Source organism: Notothenia coriiceps, unplaced genomic scaffold (assembly GCF_000735185.1).
Source record: "Notothenia coriiceps isolate Sejong01 unplaced genomic scaffold, NC01 NC01_scaffold00037246, whole genome shotgun sequence".
Classification (NCBI taxonomy): Eukaryota; Metazoa; Chordata; class Actinopteri; order Perciformes; family Nototheniidae; genus Notothenia; species Notothenia coriiceps.
The window spans coordinates 1,520,234-1,533,314 of record NW_011369947.1 but is presented as its reverse complement, the minus strand read 5'-3'; the positions used below and the strand labels follow the sequence as shown (position 1 = coordinate 1,533,314).

Below are 13,081 nucleotides of genomic sequence, written 5' to 3'. Positions count from 1 at the left end.
CTCTAAAGCTGTCAGCTAGATGCAATCACAGAGGCCGAGAGAGGAGAGGAGAGAGAGGGTGGTCCGGAGTGAAAGGAGGAGCCTGGAAGCAAGGAACAGTCTATGAACTGGAGGAATCATGGTATTGATTGCATCATGGTGGCAGATCTTGGAAGAAAAGAGAGAGATAAGCTTTGTTGTTTTGTTCCAAACATGTTTGCATTCGAAAACTATACCTTTTTAAATATATTCTGCTATACAGGACTAAACATTTGTCATTCTTAAAAAATATATACCCACAAGTGCATTCTATCTGTTGATGTTGTCCTCATACTTATGTACTCGGTTAAATAGTTGTAAATGCTCCTAATCGGGGGCGGTCATGAAACTTATACTCGTCTACAACTCATTGTTGTTTACAACACCTCTCTCTGTTGAAAAACACAGACGTACTTGAGTTCAAACGAACTTGAGATTAACGGCCTCCTTCCACTTTTATTTTTAAATGATTTTCTCCATATTTGCTTTAAAGTTTGTGCAAACCTTTCGAGTTCCCAAAGTTCATTCGAGTTGTCACCATATGAGGAAATGTGCCGCAGAACGATACGATATGATGGATTAATCTTTAATTACCATGTCAATTCATGCCAGGTTTGTTTCTTGCATCACAGATGTTGTTTATTTAAAAAGGCCATTAACCACTGACAACATGCTCAAGACCCTCAATTTATTAAACCTGGGATTTACGCATTTCCATTTGAGGGATTGACTGGTGCACGAATACATTATCCTTTAAAGTGGAGCTATCATGCTATATTGGAAAAATATATTGTAGGGCCATACCTATACAAAACATGTCTGTGAAGTTTTTTGCTTAAAATACCAAACAGATCACCCATTGTAGCCATCCCTCATACTGCTCATACCCCTCTTTTGCAGCCCTGTTAGAGAAACATGGATTTTGGGTCCTTAGCATAAACAAAAAAAAGAGGAGGCGGAGCTAATTGCCTGATCAGAATTCTACCGGAGATAAAGTTAAATTCTGCTGTGATAAAATGCCATCCTGTTTAAACCACGTCAAGGATTATTTCTGAAACAGTATGGAGCTCAAATGATTTTTCTCTGGCAGGTTTATCACAAAGTGAGTTCCTTTTTTTATTTCCTGCTTTTTAAAAACATGTGCTCTACAGTACAGGTTAGCTCTGAGTGTTAGCGAGGCTTGCTAATGTAAACAAAGACTAGATTACGACCAAAACACGTCAGGCATTGTTTCTGGTAGCAACTTTCTGTGGGTCCGCTGCCGATTTGACGTCATATCGGCAGCAAATCTGTATCCGCTCGTTGTACCCCCGTTTTTAAAAGATTTGGGTACGGAGGAAAAGAGAAAGGGTTTTATTTTCTGACGCTGTGTGAGTTCCCTGACACACCGGGGACACATATTTATGTATAAAAGACATAAAAAAGTGCATTTTGCATGATAGGTCCCCTTTAAGTAAAAGTACAAAAGTACAGTCTCTGAAATGTACTCTCAGTAAAAACTACAAAGTAACTTTTAAACTGGCTGTTTTTGTGCAAAGCTAACTGAACCTTACATCATATTAATATAATTGAAAAGGAGCTTCATTTCAACTTTTATTACTGTCATTCTGAATGTATTCAGCGTGAACAACAACAACAAAAATGATTATAGTGCATTCGCCACAAATACTTTTTTGCTCCGACAACTTCAAACATCTCCCTTAAGTAAGGCCATGCTTGCTGGTGGTCTGATGAATCGCCTCAATGTTATCTTTATTTTCAGTGCTGTCACTGACTGTACTAGGGTTACTCATGGACATTATGCCGTTAGACCTTTCTCCCTTAACGTCTCTGCAGCTGTTTCGTCATACGTTTTTTACGTTGTTTTCGTCTGTCGTGCATGATCTGCACACCATGGCTCGTCTTCTCTACAGTACGTGTTATTGTCACATCCATTTAGTTTGAAATCAGTCTTGATGTCGGCGAAGGCCCGCAATGATGTAAATATAAAGAATTGATAATGCACCTCACATGCATTGATTAAAACGAAAGTAACAAGCCTGTTTTGAAAATGTAAGAAGTAGAAAGTACAGATATTTGTGTTAAAATGTAGGGAGTAAAAGTAAAAAGTCGTCAGAGAAATATATACTTAAGTAAAGTACAGATACCTGAAAAATCTACTTAGGTACAGTAACAAAGTATTTCTACTTCGTTACTTCCCCACCTCTAGTTAACTGAGATTACTAATCTGTTGTTAGAAAAAAGGTTAATGTAAGCTAGAACAAAAAAAACAAGCTGAAAGAAACTAAAAAGGTTCTGCAGAGCTGATCGGGACTGCACGTTTGGATCAATGTTGTTAACGATATGATAATCACTGTCAGATTAAGTCTGTCATTTTTTTCTTACATCCCATTTGCAACATCAAACAAGGACAGATATTAAGACAAGATACAAGGAAACAGGCATTTAACATAAGATTACAATCACTGAAGACCACATGCTTAAGACCCTCTATCGCACATTAGACCTGGGATTAGCTCTGTATTTAATGTTTGGATGGACTGGACAATGGACAAATAAGAGCTTCAGTCTGACTTTATTAAATCCTGGGACCCTGTATCTCTGATTAGTGATACAGTATATGATCACTATAAGTGACACCTTTCAGTCTTTTTACCCATTGTAAAAGAACATTAATTAGTTCAGCTTTTGTTAGATATTTCTCAGCCCAAAAATGAAACTAATAAATGACTGGTTTGGAGACATGTTTAGCAGACAGAGCTAATGTAGAGCTCTTAAAGCCCTTCTGTTTTTCGGTATTTTCCATATGGAAGAGGATCCAGGTTTTACTGGGCTATGCAGATGGAAATACTGATGGTGAGTTGCTGGTGAAGTGTTGCCACTATGCCACAGGAAGCCATTAAAGCGCAAGTGCTGCCAGACAGGAGTCAAGAAATGAAAATACCATGATCCCCAATGGACTTGACTTATTGAACACTTTCCATTGTATTACTTTTTTCAGATAATACCAAGGTACAGAGAGCTTTCATATACTGAATAACTAGATTAGTGTTGCTGAGGAGTTTCATGTTTAAGGGACAGTCCCTTCAGTCTCTGCTTCTAACATATGTGGAAACATGTTGCAAGTCACGGAGCAGCAGGATCATGAGAAGGGTGATTGAGAGACAAATATCAAGCTTTACTGACACCCACTGTGACATCCGTCCTTATACCTCCTGGACTATAGGGCCCAGATCTGTGGCTTTATTGTCTTGGCTCAACAAAAAAAAAACACGGGTCCCCAGCATAGAACATCTTTTTTGTCTTTATAAAGGCTTCTTCAAATGACAGAGCAATTTTCCTGCTCCGCTGTTGTTGCCTTCACCCTTGAATTATAACTTAATATGTCCACAGAAAGGACCTTGAACTAGAAGAGAGAACAATCTAAATACATTGTTGCTGCCGAGACACAAACACAGGCCAACATTAGGCAGCAGGGTTTCTTTACAGGGAAAATAAAATGTCATTGTATCCTTTGTAGTGATATAAACTGCTCCTATCATCAGTGTCTTCTCTCCTATACAACATTACACAACTACACAAAGGAGACTTAACTACAACACCTTAATCATGTGTTCAAGCAACTGTGGCTCAAACTACTATTCAGATTGAAGTTCTTACAACTTAGCATAGTGTCAAAGTCCGGGTACCAGAAAGGGGCTCTAGAGTATTCATCTAGACACCACCCATTGGCTACTTGCAGTTTATATCCTTAGCCCCCAGCCACGCCTTCTGCTGAACCAGGAAGTAACCTCCTTCACTGACCAAGGTAACTCAAAGAAAGAAAGTAATTAATACAATACAAACAAATACTTGTGTTAGCTGTGCTAAAATGTGTGAAAAATAAACTGAATAATGTCAGTTTACAAGCAAATAAAATATTTCCCTTTCAAATAAATGGTTTGGTGTTAATTGTTGGTGTGGTTGACTGCAACTGAAATGAGGTAAACTGGTGGAGGAGAGGGTACTGGGTAATTGTTTTACCATACATGTCTGTAGGACATTTCATTGCAATCTTTTGAATAATTGTTTATACATTTACATCACACCACTAGCTAAATCACAATTGCCTAACTCTGTGATGTTTTATAATCATTTCATTTACTTGCTGCAGTCTTTTTCTTTCTTCTCTCTGATCTTTTCCTGTCACATGAAGTGTGCATTCTGTTTGATTTTCACAGCTTTATTTTTAGTCCTGCAAGCCTCCCATGGCTCAGGTGATGACTAAAGGAATGATATTGCCCTCGTCTGTCTACATTATTAGTGTGGACTAAAGGTTCCTCAGATGTGGGACGACAGAAAGGCTACAGTCCCCCCCGTTTCTCCTTCCTCTTGTTCTCTTGACCATGGCAGCAGGATTTCTGCATGTACAATTTAGTCTAGAGAAAATACTTGAATTTTGAATTTAGTTATTATTTTTAGGGCTATTTTCGAAAGTTTTGTTTTACTCTGCCACTCATTTGATTCCACGTATGTTCTAAATTGGTGGTTCATCATAGTCTTTAACGGGAAGTGGGCAAAATAATATTATTAGTGAATGAAATATTGTAAGACCTGGCAGCCTAATAAATATGCAGAGGGTATGAGGATTTAAATCAAATCAAATGTAAGGTTATTTCATGGAGCACATGCTTTGGGATTCTGTTTGTTTTCCACTGATAAGTAATGGGTTAGGTGGGTTTGGTAATTGGCATGTGAAAGACAGCAAGCACACAGACAAACATTTTTAGAAAACCATTCTATAGCAGCTTGATTGGGTTTTGGTTTATTCAGCGTGAGGATATTTTTAAACTTACTGTGGAGATTGTACAGGTCAGCCCCTATGGGTCTTTCGGCATCGTGGTTTACAGAATCCTCACACTTGAATCAATTTCATGTTACCCTAAGGCAGGGGTGTCAAACTCAAATACACAGTGGGCCAAAATAAAAAAATGGTTACTAGTCGAGGGCCGGACTGGTTCAATGTTTATTGCAAAACTTATTGAAATGAACTTATTGCACATATTAAACCTGGAACTAACAAAGCTTAAATTATTGCCTATAAAAACAACATTAAACATGAAATAATCAGTTGCATTCATTTCTTATGGCTCTATCCGCAGCTTTTCCACAGGCCAACAACAGCTTCAACAAAACTATTTCCCTCAAAGAAAAAAACAAACATGCCCTGCTGTCGCAAGAAAAAAAGGGCAGAAGGAAACATCCATTGAAACTCATTTTGCTGATCTAATGCTAGTTCAAGCCAGATACTTGGCATCTCATCTCGGGTGCAAGTTCATCAATGTTTGGGCTCAGGCTCTGAGCTGAGGAAACCCTCAGGATTGAGTGAAGGTGCGCGTGCAATATACCGGCGGGCCAGATCTAATAGTAATTAAGAATTATCCTGCGGGCCGAAATTAAATCACCAAGGGCCCTGATTGCCCCCGGGCCTTGAGTTTGACACATATGCCTAAGGGCATACTCATAGTTCATAAAGTCATTATATGTCAATCAGGACTCCCCCTTGGAATCTGGGTTCAGTTGGTACTGGGTCAGAACTGACTCATCAGAGCAGCGTGTTGTAACATTTAAAGACAACAGAAGGAAAATAAACTATCACACAAAAATAGTGTGCTAAAACTGCTTATCTCCAGAAAAATTACAATTCACCAATATGTAAACAGGTTTTTTTTTCCAGTTACATCATGTTAAAACATTGTGCCTCCCTGTTAAGTCAAATGTTGACTAGTGCTCAAGTTGTTTCAATTTAAAAGTAAGACTTCCAGAAGCCTTGCTTTTATATCCGCAGGAGACACTCCTCCGCTGGAAGGATTGTGTCCTTGTCTTGGTCATTGGCAAGATGACAAAAAACACTCTAAAACCAGGAAGTGTGGACAGGCATATCCTTTGTAGTGACAAGATGTTCTCTGGAATCTTTGATTAGCACGTTGATCTCCTGACTTGATAACAAATATAGTCACCTCTCTTGTGAGGCCTGAAGCCTCAATAGCAAATGTTGGAGAAAGTGGTTCCATATGTGCTGGGACCCTTACGTATACACCTTCATCATACACTTTGGGGGACTCAACATTTCAGGGTTCCACAACAGCTACTGAGTAGCAAATTAGACATTAGTTGGTGTGTAATGCTGCGTTCACACCGGACGCGATGCGAGTTTGGTCCGTTGGCGCGACTTACAGTAAATCAATGCAGGGACCGCGGACAGACGCTAATTTGCTCCGACGGCCGAGCATTGAAGCGGTGACGCAATTCCGCTGGCGACGATGAGGTGCGAAATTGAAGGGCGGCCCGGCGATTAAACGTTCAAGTTCAATTTTTCCACTGGGAGCGTCATATTTCGCGTGACGCAATCTCGCTGGTAGCCAATCAGCGGTTGAGGATCTCAGCCTGCCGTCACTGGAGGTTAAACCAGAAAACATCAGCCGTTGCAGTTAGGCACACAGACTCACAGCCTCATATCGTTCAGAACTGACAAAAGTTAAAAAAGTACAAACCACAACTTTCTGTGTCACGGCGAATACAGTCGGCCTGCTTTATTATTCTGTAGGCCGTTGTTAGAGTGCGTCGAGCATTTACTCGTAGCTTAGTCCTGTCGATTCGATCTTCATTCAGAACATCAAGCATTTTAAAAGTTTTTCTCCCTGCCGCGCTGTTTGCGACTTGTCAAAGCATTGTAATTCATGGGGTTTTTTCAGCCGGGTATCAGTATGTTTGCAGTCGGCGGCGCAGAGATTTTCTCCTAGGGGGTGCTGTGGGGTAGCTTGGACGTCTTCATAGAGGGTGCTCAAAACATTAAGTGGCTTTCCCTTAATGCACCAGAGACTACAGTTGAATTTTCTACTGCAACACTCCCCAAGGCACACACATGTACCCGCGACTGCTTACAATGGAAGGCTCTGTCAATCAGCTCACGGGCAATAGTGTAAGCAGGGGTAAAGTGCTATTTTTACAAGTGGGGAGTGACCTGACCTCCTCTAGTGAGGCGTCCTCGCCTCCTCTAGTGCGGGTGGTAGATTTTAAATATTGAAGTTAATTTAGCGATCTAGCGATGCACTTTGAGAGCAAAATGTGTAGGTAAAGAGAGTCTGAGGTGTGTGTGATGTTACGATGCTTCGTGTGTAAGTCGGGTCGTGTTAGCATATGAGATATGCTTAGAACTGTTTGTTATATAAGTATGGTTGAGGTATTTACGTTGATATGATAGTTGCATGATGTTCACTTCCGTGTCGTTAATAACAGGGGTTTGAGTAAGCCATGTCTGGTGATGTGTGATCTTGACTGATATTAGTTTAGCTGGTGGTATGTCTGTAGATAGTATGCTGGATGGTCCGTGTTTTGTGTGCGTCATCTGAGTGTGCTTGTGTTGGGATTGGTGTACTGAGACGCCGTGCCCCTTGCTGTGAGTGCCTGATGATGTAGTTGCAATCGCGTGCGACGTGTGTTTTTGTGTGTGTGTTGTGTGTGTGTGTTGTGTTGTCTGGTGTGTGTGTTTGGTGTGTGTCTTGTTGGCGGGTGTGGGGTGTTGTGTGTGTGTTTTCGTGTGGTTGTGGAGAGGGAGTGTGTGTTGGTGTTGTGTGTGTGGTGTGGTGTGTGTCTGGTGTGTGTTTTTGTAGGAGGTTCGTCTTCTTTTTGCTTGCAGTTGTTTTTTGACGAGCATGTTTTTAGCAGGCTCTTTTTTTTGGATGACAGCCGATGTCTGGTCGCCCGGATCGCCGAACTAATTTTCTCAACACACTTTTCTCTTTCTGTTTGACGTGAACTATATTCTTCAAGGTTCTTTCTTTCTTAGAATTGTTTTCAGCGATTTTTATTCAGCATCACACACGAGATTCTTCGCATTGTTCTTATTGAACAAACGCTCTTATATCTCCGTTAGCTGGCTAGATAGCTCCATGTATGCTAACTCACTAACGATCCTTCCTGAGGTAGGATTACCCACCGGTGCGCGAGCCATGTCCTCATCTCGACTCGCTACTGCGCACGCACAGCAAAACTGGCTCGTGCCACAGCACACAGCAGACGGAAGTCATGAGCTTTTATTTGATAACCGAGACCGCAGAATACGGCTACCTTGTACTCATGAGGCTTCTATTATGTGCAGAATACCTCTGCTTTCAGTTTATTTTACGTTTTTTCTAGGGGTGGGTGATGAGGGGGTCCACAGGTGAGCTGTGTAGACAGCGTGACGAGGGCAAAATGATCCAATTTATTACACTTTGCTCGTAGCTAATCATTAATTGGGGCTCAGATACTGTAACAGAAGTCACTCAAGTGTCACAAAGTAATTTAGCCTATGAGCTACAGGTCAATAAATCTAATGGGCTGGCCATTGGTTTCCTAATCATATTTCCACCTGTGTTTGCTTTATGTTTTGTACAAACATGGTTTTGTTCTCACTTGCATTGGTGTAATCAATTAATTTTCTATTTATAACAAATATCTATTAATAATCAAGTTTCCGCAAAAAAGGAAGAGCATATTCCTTGGGGTAGTGCTTAGGGAGTGCTATTTACGCAACCTGGGGGAGCATATCAGCACCCACATAGCTCCCCCGCTGCGCCGCCTTCCTGTACTGTTGTACTATCCAGGCATCTTTGTTGTAAAGTGATTACAATTGAAATCACGGTCAAATAATTTCTTTGTCCTGTGTTGGTAGCTCCCGAAGCCACCAGTGCCAGTCTTGTTACTTGACTTATATGCAGACGTATATTTTTTTTTTTTTTTTTTTATGTCTACCGCAGCTGACTATCTCTGTCTGGTGTAAACTCGGAGCGTTATGTAGCTATGAGGTTCCTCAATGTGTCTTTTCAGCAGGACACAGCTTACCAATTGATAGACGAAAATTATACTCAAGGACCTGCACTTCTGATTCTGCTGCCTTTTGGTGCTTTCTTTCTATATAAATAAAAAAGTACCTTCGAGCCTTGACATGTAATGTCCCTCTGGAAATAATCTGTCGTAGCCTGTATTTTTAACCTACCTTTCTTCTGATAGTCTTTAAGTTATTCTGAAAGACACGTACCACCAAGAGCAATATTAGTAAAGATATTAAGATATCTGTATTACAGAAATATTGCACCATCTCAACACAGAAATTACCCAAAACTATCAATCAATTAGCTGCACTAACACTGTCCTAACCAAACAACATATCCAAAGGGAAATCAGAGAAAAGTGCATCAATTTGAAGGCATTTCAGAACACCACACACACACACACACACACCACACACCACACACACACACTATCTACATATACTACACCACACACACACACCACACACACACGACACACACACACACACACCACACACACACAACACACACACACACACACCAACAACACACACACACACACCACCAGCGGGTTAAGTGGGCCGAACACGACCAGAACAGAGTCCGGACCTCTCGCATTAATAAGTAACATAATAATTCTGATTGGCAGTTTTCTCTATATCCGATAATACATGTTCAAGCGAGTATCACCAGGCTCAACTCTCACCAGCAATTGACATTTTTCACACCAGAGCTCTCAGCCACAAGTCAAATTTTCTCAAGCAGCTGAAAACAGAATTCATAAACTGATAATGTCATGAAGTGCGGAAAAGAGGATCTTACTCTACTTGCACAATGCGCAACAGCAGCACCAGGCCAGACCATCTGCATATAGCGTGTTAATAGTATACTATATCTGTTAACGGCTAGTTCCACCGATGCCATGTTGCTCAAAGATATCTCAGTCCATCATCACTTCCTGCGGTCTTCTCACCTCTGTCTCGCGTCCAGATCGATTGAGCTGCGCAGAGTCTGGTCTACACCATCGGTGGACTCATCCACAATTTATGACCGCGAATTATGACCCTTCTCGTCTTTCAGCAGTTGTGATTTGATATCGCAGGACATGTCCTAAATTCTTTGCATCTGTTTCTTAGCAGAAACCAGAACGTAACATATAACCATCACGTTGTTGTCTGCTTCGCGCAGTTCATTCGCCTTTCGCTCTCAAAAAACGCACCCGTCGTGGGAGCGTAGAGCTGTTATGCTTGGTCTGACGGTGCCTCTTCATTGGTCGCAGGCTTCACTCGACGCTCATTGGCACACTACCGTCTTGGCTTATATTCATGACATTATTTGGTTTTCCTTCCACTTCAGACATAACATCCATGATTAGGAGATACTCCTCCATTCATATTTCCGTTTCGTTTTGTATTTTTTGTTTTTCATTGTAACGTTCATTTCTAGCCGCCCCCCTATATCCGAGTCTTCGTTTAAACTATCTGTCCATCCTATACAAGTCACGTATTTAGATGAAGAGTATACTACTATCTATGTCAAGCTTCCGTGCAAAAACATAACTGACCCCGCCCAGCTTCTGTTGATGTACTAAAACACACGGCTTTTCCTATAATGGCCAGGGATCAATACAGAGTCTGAAAGTTTTTGCATGCCGATATCAAGTTTTTTTTTCATAAATCAGTAGGCAGGGAAGGCCATGTAATCTAATTATCCAGTCCTTTCTACATCTCATGAGTCAGATTTTGGCTACGTCTTTGTATGTTTTTCTAACTCATAATCAGTATCTATTCAATGCCAAAAAGCGTGCCTGTCTGTTTACTTGCACCTCAAACCATTAAAACAAATCCACGAGTTACGTGTTTCCATGTACATTCCTCTAAGAGAAAGGACCAGATAACAGAAGATATTCTGTGGCTTTCAGGCTCGATCGGCACACTTCAATATAACATGCCGTTGTTGTTTTTTCAATGTATTCACCCCAGGAAAGGTGGGCGGGGCCGTACAAAGTGACGTAGAATGTCTTTTAACTCTCATCTATGGAAAAAATGAATAGCCTAACCTGTTTAACGCCATATACTCTTCTTGTAGCCGAGACCCAAGATCGTCCAGATTTCTAAGATGGGACTCTAATGCCCGAATTTTTTTTGTCTCTGATCTGGCCTATTGAACGGGATAGCTTCTTTGAACGATCCACAAAATCTCTCATTTGTTTTCTTACTGTTCTGACCTTCGGAATTAGGCAAAAGACTCAGAATTGACTTGTAATTCGACCGCCGTTCAACTGAGAAGCTAAGTGATGAGTCAGTGAATGTTCTCTCATTCAGTCTCAACCTGAGAGAACTTTTTATTCTTTTATTCACCCGGCTCTTTTAGTGAAACGACAGGGAGCCGGTTCAACGTGCCACACCAACCAGGAACGATGCCGGTTTTCTTCTCTTTTTTCTGCAGGATTTTATAGAGGTCTAGTCTGCATGTCTTCTGCACCGATGATCATCAATGGCACATGAATATCGCCGCTTACTTACATGGCCACCAATTCTCAAACAGAATTTTTGTATTTTATATTTTTTCGTTTTTTTATGAATCCTTAATTATTAATTGAGATATGTCCTTTTATGATTTAGTTTAAAAGTGATTTTATGATTCAAAAAATAGTCTGATTTTTATTTTTAATCTTGATCTTTGTCATCCTCTTGCATAATGATTATATATAATTAGGTCTGTTGATTACTGTTGAACTAACGTTTTTTTATTATACGGTAGGAGATCCTAGCTAACATCGATAGTGTTTTGAGGAGCTTCTATTGACAGTTACAGATTTGAAAAACACACGGTTGCTTGGCTATATAACAGTAGCACAATTACATTATGATCCAAACACTCTTTGAATCGTCGTGTATTCTAGACTATCCCTGGCCTAATGCCAAACTAATATAAATTGTAGTGTTGTCTGTCTGTATTTTTGAATATGTTTACTTCTGGATTTAATCGTGCTCTAGTGCAGGTAAGAAAGGAAGTGAACATGGCGTTTCGCGCCATCTTATCTCTCTCTTGCTTACCCCTTCACTCGCTAAGAATAAACAGGAGAGCGAGGAACCACAAATATTTCTTGGAATCTCTTTCGTTTCTGCTCCGAAGAGGAGAGGAAGAGTCCTACCTTTCTACTAACCCACCAACTCTTTTGACAAGAGCCCAAAGCAGCTGATCTCATGACGGAACACACAGCTCCACCTCTACCTAGCCAAGGGGGCAATTGTCGTATGCTGTCTCATCAGATCAGGGGCACTATTCATTTAAATATAATTTCGATTCGTACTTAGTATGCCCTTTTTTTAATATATCCTGTTCTATTCCATTAAGCGCTGCTGCATATCTGTTTTGAATGTAGCTGTGCGTCTCTACACAGCAACTCAAGTGCATTCATGGAGAGTGGTATCAGAGAGTTACCAAGGGTCTGTAAACTTGCATTATGAAAACAACTTTTTAGTTACTTATTAATTTTGTAGGCTTTTGAATACTTCAGTACAAAGTGATGTATTGATTTAATTAAGTGTATTTTATATCTTGATTCTATTCTTATACGGCAATAATACATCTATTTAGTACAAAAGCCCAGTCGGCCAAACATTTAGATTCTAATACTATAACACAGGTATAATATGTCAATGGTTTATTAACTGAGAGCCTGTTTGAGCCGGAATTGTATCGCTCGTGAGGTTAAACCGAGACCAAATGATCCCGGACTCACCAAGAAGACCGGAACATTACCACATCCCACTATTGTTCATTCCCAAAAAGTGGGCGGTAGCCGTTTACTTCAACGGGTTGCCCGGAAGTGACGCTTTGTTACTCTCAGTGATGCTAGCTCTTTATATCTCTCATATGATATGCTAGCAGCGGCGCTCTTGAACTGACGACCTAAGTTATCGATTTTAAATGTAATAATCTTGTTTAGAATTAGAGCGAATAATCAATGAACTATTTTAGATTAAAAAAAAAATATATATTTGTGAACTATGAACTTTTGTAAAAAAAAAAAAGTGAAAAAAAAATGATATCAGTGTATGAATTATCTATTATAATGATCCTGAAAACTTTTCGACGGACCCCCTAAGCAGAGGCCACGGACCCCCGGGGGAAAGGCGCAGGACCCCCACTTTTTGAGAAACACTGGTTTAAAGAGCGATGCCGATGAGGAGTCGTTAAAGCTGAAGCGATATTTATATCGC

The 13,081-nt window shown here is 40.5% G+C and overlaps 1 long non-coding RNA gene across 1 annotated transcript in view; it reads right to left on the bottom strand.

The window, feature by feature from the left end:
• Window positions 1–282: 282 nt before the first annotated feature.
• LOC104965554 (uncharacterized) overlaps window positions 283–13,081 on the bottom strand; it is a 14,277-nt gene continuing 1,478 nt past the window's right edge. The window contains exons 2-3 of the long non-coding RNA XR_800536.1: window positions 9,299–9,301; window positions 283–306 (exon numbers count right to left, since the gene is read on the bottom strand). This is a non-coding gene — a long non-coding RNA (uncharacterized lncRNA). The remainder of the gene's footprint in view (window positions 307–9,298; window positions 9,302–13,081) is intronic.